General features: G+C 34.4%; 2 protein-coding genes across 3 annotated transcripts in view; one reads left to right on the top strand and one right to left on the bottom strand.

The window, feature by feature from the left end:
* LOC111087785 (extensin-like) overlaps positions 1-8,019 on the top strand; it is a 48,971-nt gene that overhangs the window by 2,382 nt on the left and 38,570 nt on the right. The window contains exon 1 of one of the 2 annotated variants that reach the window (XM_022395688.1): positions 7,795-7,879. The exons of the other annotated variant lie outside the window; for it this stretch is intronic. The gene's annotated coding sequence lies outside the window, so the exon portion shown is untranslated. Of the gene's footprint in view, positions 1-7,794; positions 7,880-8,019 lie in introns of those variants that run through there. 2 annotated transcript variants of the gene reach the window in all.
* The window catches only part of LOC106467490 (transgelin-3-like), a 41,910-nt gene that overhangs the window by 29,160 nt on the left and 4,731 nt on the right, over positions 1-8,019 (bottom strand). The gene's annotated exons all lie outside the window — the stretch shown is intronic.

The following is an 8,019-nucleotide window of genomic DNA, read 5'->3' as shown; positions in this document are numbered from 1 at the left end:
TTATGTTTGAAATTATGAACATTGCTCAACATCATGAAAATTAAACCTTATTTTCAATAAGCAATCCTGAAAAATATTTGGGGGTGCTTAACTTTTTTCCAGGTGTATATTTAGAAAACGTTAAATACTATAATCAGCTGCACTACAACTATATAAGCATAATTTTTTACATCACAAAAAATAGGTGACTCGAACCCTTCGTATTTGGGTGCCAAATGGTCAAAGCCATTGTGAATAAATTCAAAAAAATCGCTCTTTCCTCTTCATTATCCGACTACATACAATATTATTTCATGCGTCTAAGGTAAGTCTCCCATAATTAGTCTAAGGTAAGTCTCCCATAATTAAGCTAAGGTAATTCTCCCATAATTAATCTAAGGTAAGTCTCCCATAATTAGTCTAAGGTAATTCTCCCATAATTAATCTAAGGTAAGTCTCCCATAATTAATCTAAGGTAAGTCTCCCATAATTAGTCTAAGGTAAGTCTCCCATAATTAGTCTAAGGTAAGTCTCCCATAATTAGTCTAAGGTAAGTCTCCCATAATTAGTCTAAGGTAAGTCTCCCATAATTAGTCTAAGGTAAGTCTCCCATAATTAATCTAAGGTAAGTCTCCCATAATTAATCTAAGGTAAGTCTCCCATAATTAGTCTAAGGTAAGTCTCCCATAATTAGTCTAAGGTAAGTCTCCCATAATTAGTCTAAGGTAAGTCTCCCATAATTAGTCTAAGGTAAGTCTCCCATAATTAGTCTAAGGTAAGTCTCCCATAATTAGTCTAAGGTAAGTCTCATTAGGACCAACCTTAATATCATTATAGAATTTCTCCGACATGATCTGTCTGATCCGGTGGCGTATAACAATTCCCAACAACAAACGTTTTACGAGACTACTACTTTTTATGCCTTCATTCACGTCTTGTATAAAAGAGCTACCTCACTCAGCGTCTTAAAACATATATCGTTATTAAATAACTCGTGACATGGTTTGTTTGTTGGTTTTGTAATTAAGCACAAAGCTACACAATGGGCTATCTGTGCTCTGCCCACCACGGGTATCGATACATTCAATGTTAGTACTTAAAGAACACATCGTCAAAAAATAATTACGATGACAGTAATAATAATAAGCGAGCTAATAAGCTAATATCTATAATAATGAAAAAGCCTGTGTGTGTGTGTGTGTGTGTGTGTGTGTGTGTGTGTATGTGTACGTGACCAACATAGCTCCAAGAGGAAAGAACCTAGGGACCTGAAACTTTGCGCGCATACTAAGGAGATTTCTGAGGGTGTGCAACTAGGTGTTATTTTATAGATTTGTCTCATAAAAAATTTGAATGATTTTTTGCCCTATAGTTTTGTCCTATAGCCCTTAAGCCCCATAATTCTGCTTCCTGAAGGTCTATAGAAAAGTATCGTTTTTTTCTAATTCTCACTTACTGAACGAACAATATGTGGAGGTTTTCTGCCAAACTCTCTTTTTCAACACAAACATGGGAAGAAAAATACAAAGCCAAGAATTAAAAAAAAAGAAGCTGAATTGAACTAAGTTTGGGAAACGGAAACAAACAACGGGAAGAAAATACGAATTAGAGAATACAGGAGAATTCGGAGAATGAAAAGAATTCAAATAAAAATACGGGAAAAAAAAACGAATCTGAGAAGCTAAATTAAAATTTATTTATTTTTTAAAAAAATAATTGAATTAAGTTCGAGAAATGGCAACAGAGAAATCAGCTTAAAAAATTGGCACATTGGGGTAACTATACAAGTAATTAAGATAATGGAGCTAATGAGAGGACCTTTTGATCCCGCAGTGGAGCGTGGGTATTTTATGCTAATGAAATAATAAATGTATAACATTAGAATATATTATGTCCCTTATTATTTGTTCAATATTAATATTGTTTAAATTTGTTATTTAATTTCAGTTGCATCAGCTTTTCGAAATTGTTATCCGTCAATCCGGCTCTTTTTTGGCTTCAAAATGTTTTCCCTATTGGCAAAACAAGCTCTACAGTTGCACTTGATGGAATGGGTGTATTGAAGTAAATGAACATAGATGCACAAGCTGGTGAATAAAACAAGCTTGATTCTATATCTTTTGAAGTAGATGCTTCTTTATTCGGGAGCAATGTTATTTGATCGTTGCTACTTTGAGACGAATTACTTGTAGGTTTTGCTTCTTGTTTAAAGCACACGAAAAAAGTCTTTATCATCTCCACTGGTGCTCGAAAGTGACGATAAAAATAACATTGAGTTAATGGGAATGTTTTTGGGCAAACACAACTTACACTGGAAGAAATTGGGATTCACTTGCACTTTAACTTCCAACAAATTTAAAATTGTCTTTTATGCAAGGCCAAGGATGGCTGCTTCCACAATTAGACTCACTGTTAAAAACTTCTGTAACAGAAACATTGTCTTTTTGACCATATTCCATTTTATGACATTAGCTAATATACATGGCGACGCAACCTTGCGCTAAATGTTGCTTTGACAGAATGACGAAGCCCGGCATGGCCAGGTGGTTATGGCGCGCGACTCGCAATCTGAGGTTCGCGGGTTCGAATCCCAGTCACACCAAACATGCTCGCCCTTTCAGCCGTGGGGGGCGTTATAATGTGACGGTCAATCCCACTATTCGTTGGTAAAAGAGTAACCCAAGAGTTGTCGGTGGGTGGTGATGACTAGCTGCCTTCCCTCTAGTCTTAAGCTGCTAAATTAGGGACGGCTAGCGCAGATAGCCCTCGTGTAGCTTTGCGTGAAATTCAAAACAAACAGAATGACGAAAGGAAATAAGAAGAAATGGTGTATAGTTGCTGTAGAGAAGTTCCATCCAGACGCAACAATCATGACAACAACTGCATCACGTAACACATTTGATTGTATTTCGTAAGCAAAAGGCAATGCAAATATGATTTTATATTATTTATCTTACTACTACTATTAATATTAATTATAATAATATATTGTAAATCACAGTTTATAACATATAATAGTATACACGTCAGGTTTTCCTAGCCAATTAACCGACATGAAATATAAATTAGCTGGTTCATATGAACATCTTGGATTATCAATTGAAAAGCGTTAACCAAGAAAGTTTCTGTTAGAATTGTCCTGTTCAGGCATTTAATAAAACATTTAACAGTACTTGAAAATAAATGAAAAAGTCGTTCTAAGTTAATATTAAATTAAAATGAACATATAAACAGTAAATATAATATTATAAACAAAGAACGCTTTATATGTATATATATTATGTAAAATTACGTCACGGATAGCCATCGCAGCACACCGAATCATCTGCGCATGTCAGGTAGCATAGGCGAAACAATATAGGTAATATTATATATACACACACACACTAAACAAACTATATAATTATACAATTGTACAAAATAGAGTTACATACAAATTATTATAATTTACATTAAAAATGTATCGAGTAGAACTTTGCATAGACGAAAACTGGAGCAATAGCTATGAATTTTCAAATGTAGCGTTGATCCACTAGTCGCTCCTAGAAACATAGGGGCGCTACGCACAGCTCTATATTTTAACTTGTGCTTTACCTGATTTCCTCGACATCCTATCTCTCCCATTAATATGTTTATTTACGTAGCTCCCTTGCCTCTATGCAAGTTTTAAGCAATAAGTTTAACGTGTCAGCTCGAAATGTTGTACTTTTAAACATTTAAGTCTTACCCCCGTCCAACCTTTTAATCTTGTGTTACGACAGCGGAAGTCACGCGACTCTGGGAGCATGCGCGCCGGAGTTTCTAGAATGATCATGAAATTGCCCGGCAGCCCTAGTGTGTTCGAGACGCCCTGGAAGAGAAGCCAGCGATAGAGACATAATTAAAGAAGCGAACAGTAGTGACGGTAAATAAAGCGTGTGAATCGCTGTGATTTATAGGGTGTATTATAAAAGTTGTTAAGTTTAAAGCGACGAGAAACGTACTGACTGTGGAAATTCTGTGTATTACAAAGTTTATATCGAGAAAGAATAAACTAGTTTTAATCAAGAAGGAACTTGTATCGCTGAAGTTCCTCGGAAAGAACTTGTACCAGAAATTAACAAACAAGCGGATACGCAACGCTTGTTTGATCTTGTTACATGTCTAGTTTCCCTACCCTCTCTCCTATCAACATGTACAGTTAACCGCAGAAGTGGAATATTCACACCGCTATTTCCAAGGTCATCTTCCTCCAAGGTTATATCTATCAGAAGCGTTTTTACAATCAGGACAATTTCGTTAGTATTAATTATATAGATAATACAATAATATACACTTATAGAGACACCTTTATTATATATTAAACACACATATACTTATTATGAGATACTTGTTTTTGAGTAACCCTTTTTGAACTAAAAAAATCTAAAGAAATTCCGAGTAATGTGTAGAATTCAGTACGACATAATGTTATATTATTGTCGAGATTTTATTAATGTGTTTACTGAATCATGCCAAACAGAACACAAGTATTTCAGTATAATAGTATCATTCTTTACAATTGGATTAAGGTGTCTGTGCAGTAAGCTTAAAGCACCTTTTTTACTGTTCACTGTGACCATCTGCTGTATATAACAATTTTTTTTTTCATGTAGTTATCCAAAACATAGTTTACTATAGGCTTAACAAATTAAATATTTTCTATGCTATAAGAGCTATACCAATAATCATTTTACAAAATATTTATGTTTGTTTTTCTCTTAATATAACCGTGACCTTTGACAGTAATTCCAAAGTCTATGTGCAATTCACATGACGCCTACTGGTCGATAAAGCTTGACCCGTTACAGCAGTGGAGTCTGCAGACTACAGTATTTTAAACACTCAAGCCGGAAATTATATATGCGAGTAGTACGACACGTACTGTTTCTAATATGATAACACAGTACGGTTCGTTATTTACGGACCACAAAAATGAAACAATATTATAATTTATAATTATATCGTAGCTACAGGTGTTATTTCCTGTATAACACTTTACATCCGTAAAGCCTTCACATACAAACATCAACAACTTGTGTAACACACCTAATTATTAAAGTTTTGTTTATTACTTTACCAAAACGTTTTGGTGGCATTTGTAACACAAACAAATATAACCTTAGAACTTAACTTTTTCTGGTTTCCTGAGCTAAGCCTAGTAACTTTAGGGTACTCTATGCCACCAAGATAACGTAAAACGAATAGTATTGTCACAGAATTAAGTTTAAAAGTAAATTAATATTTCTCATGTAAAAAAAAAAGGAAGATGAGCTTTAATGCTGGAACATTTGCGTTAAACGAGGATACTACTTGCGCACCAGGACTTACCGGAATATTGATTATTTCAAGTAACTGAAATCTTTCAAACTGAACAGTATATCGTGCGCAATAGTCTAATAAACAATCAGGTCAGAGACCCCTAGAATTAAGGTATAGCCGTCAATAATTAACTATTAGCCAAAAAGAAGATAGCAAGCAGCATTCGCCGCTACAATGGCTTTGTCTGAATCTTGGAACCGAATAATGGAATTGTCTGTCACTTTTATAACACAGTGAGGAATGCGTTCAGCGACATGACGTCTCGAACCTCGGGCCCTTCATCCACATTCCGACGTTAACTATAAGGTTACGACCGGCCCATGATTTAATTTATTGCCTCGATAATAAAATGTCTTATGAACTTGCTATAAACAAGAATTATACGAGACTTAACGAACATTTAAATGGTGGAAATAATCGTAGTTATAGTAGAAGACTAACGAGATAACCAGACTGTGCATTATGCCATCTTTCTATGGTTAATTCCAAAGCTGCCTCAGCATGAAACGTCTCTGGCTTAATTTTCTAGCACTAACATTAAAACCAATTTAGCAAATGCTCTTCCCCCCACACTTAACATTAAAGCATAAAATCAACAAGAACTGGCGTATTTCCTAAATATTGTTGGAATTGTGTAATGTTGATATTTTAAAATCTAAGTAATTAGTTATATAGTATTTACAAGAAAAATAACTATTTAATAAAGATTTCTATACATTTGTGCTTACAGTTTATTTTACAGCCAGACTTCTCCGTTTTTACAAATACAGTTCAGATAAACTTCTGGTAATATGTACGTGCTTTTTATCGTAACTTATTGACTGTAAGTTGGTATTGATTATCGACATGGATTTCCAGCGAGACAAAATAAAATATTTACGCAAATAACCAATAACTATACAGGACAGTAGAAACTCCATACCGAGCATCAACTGCGTTTCTATAACAGAAGCAATATCTGTTTAGTTCATATTTATTTGAAGATGTGCAGCACACCGCGTTGTTACTAGATAATTTTGGTTACCTCGCACGTGTTGAACACTCAGTCTCAACACTTAAGCTGACATGGTCTATATAGCGGAATGTTCCGTATACGTGTTAAGTCACGAATGTTTTAGTTGTCTGTAACACCGGTAAAAAATTCTCTGTCTGTGGCTACACACACCTTTAGAGCTTTCTGCATGCTAGTTTGATAAATATTTCTTCAGTTACAATGCTGCGCTTATGGAAAACTATTTTCTTCGGTGGAAGTTTACATTGCCTGTAGATCTTATCCAGTAAATGAATAGGGCATTTCACTAACTATTAATATCCATACAGTACAACTATGGAACTTACTACACAGTTTCCAACCAATGCAGCTGAATTTTTGTTTTCTAAAAATCCTTCTGGATATTCAGACCCCACCTCCCTTCCCCCCCTATATTTACTATTACTAAGCCACGGCTCTTCAACTGGAGGCCCACGGGCGATATCCGGGCCGCCGGAAGTCAACTAAAAATCATCCTGACTTTTTCTAGTCTACTTCCCTGTATTGAGATCCCTGGCAACCACAAATTTTCCAGCCAAAGTTTTGTTTTTAGCCTTGCTCTAAATATGTGTTCAATTTATTGTGTAAGAAATCCTTAACAAGAAAGAGAAATAACAATTAAATTACGCATGCGAACAACAACAAAAAACACAGAAATAAATAGCTTCAATGCTATTATTTACATTAATTGTTGATAGGCGATCAAAATCAGCACTATAAAACAATAATGAACTTAATATAAAACAAGCATTAAGAAGGTCTTTGCAAAATCAATTGTAAATAGCAGTCGTCACCTTAATTAAAGTCATAACGGATATCCTATCTACCAGACAAAACCCAAACGCTTATGTTAAACATGTCAGCAATCACTGAACATCAATTAAGGGGATGGAGTCGAGTGTTTACACCCACAACCTCTGAACTCCTACTGCCTTTCACGGTCTGTAGCCAGTTACCCTTAAAAGTTCTTCTAATTCCTAAAATAGAAATGAAATGAAACAACCCTATTTTATTTCGACTATATGTTACTCCCAACCTCCACCCATTACAAAATAATAAAAGATCTTAAATAAAGTGATCTTAAATACAGATGAAAAAAAATGACCTTAAATAGAACTACAAGCTTTACCTTCTCTCTATTTGCTTGAAAAATTATTCATGTAAAACACGGGAAAGCCGAGACAAGCCCAGCTACCAGTACTTTAAGGTACTTTTTGAAATATTTTCATATTTATTATAAAACACTGAAACTTGTTTTTTTAATTGTCAGTATTAATGTTTTATAATAAATATGAAAATATTTAAAAAATTAAATTTTGATAAGAAAAATACCTTTTTTTTTGTCACTAGAGGTAGTTAGCTACCTTTAAGTATCTAAAATTAAAATTATAAGTTTATTTAGTATACCACAACGGAAAGACTAACTTCGAGAAGCTGGGCTTGTCTCTGCTTTCCTGTATTGTACTCGAATAAATTTGCAAGAAAAAAAGAGAGAAGGGTGGGAGTATGAACTACACAAGAAATTTTAAGGTAGGGCTTGTAGTTCTATTTAAGATCATTTTATTTAAGATCACTTTATTATTTTATTTATTTTGTAAAGGCGGAGGTTGAGAGCGACATATAGTACATTTCATTTCTACTTTAGGAATTAGAATTTTTTAGGGCGGAGG

Source organism: Limulus polyphemus, unplaced genomic scaffold (assembly GCF_000517525.1).
Source record: "Limulus polyphemus unplaced genomic scaffold, Limulus_polyphemus-2.1.2 Scaffold2632, whole genome shotgun sequence".
NCBI lineage: Eukaryota > Metazoa > Arthropoda > Merostomata > Xiphosura > Limulidae > Limulus > Limulus polyphemus.
Note: the sequence above shows the minus strand (reverse complement) of the source record. Positions and strands in the feature narration are given on the sequence as shown.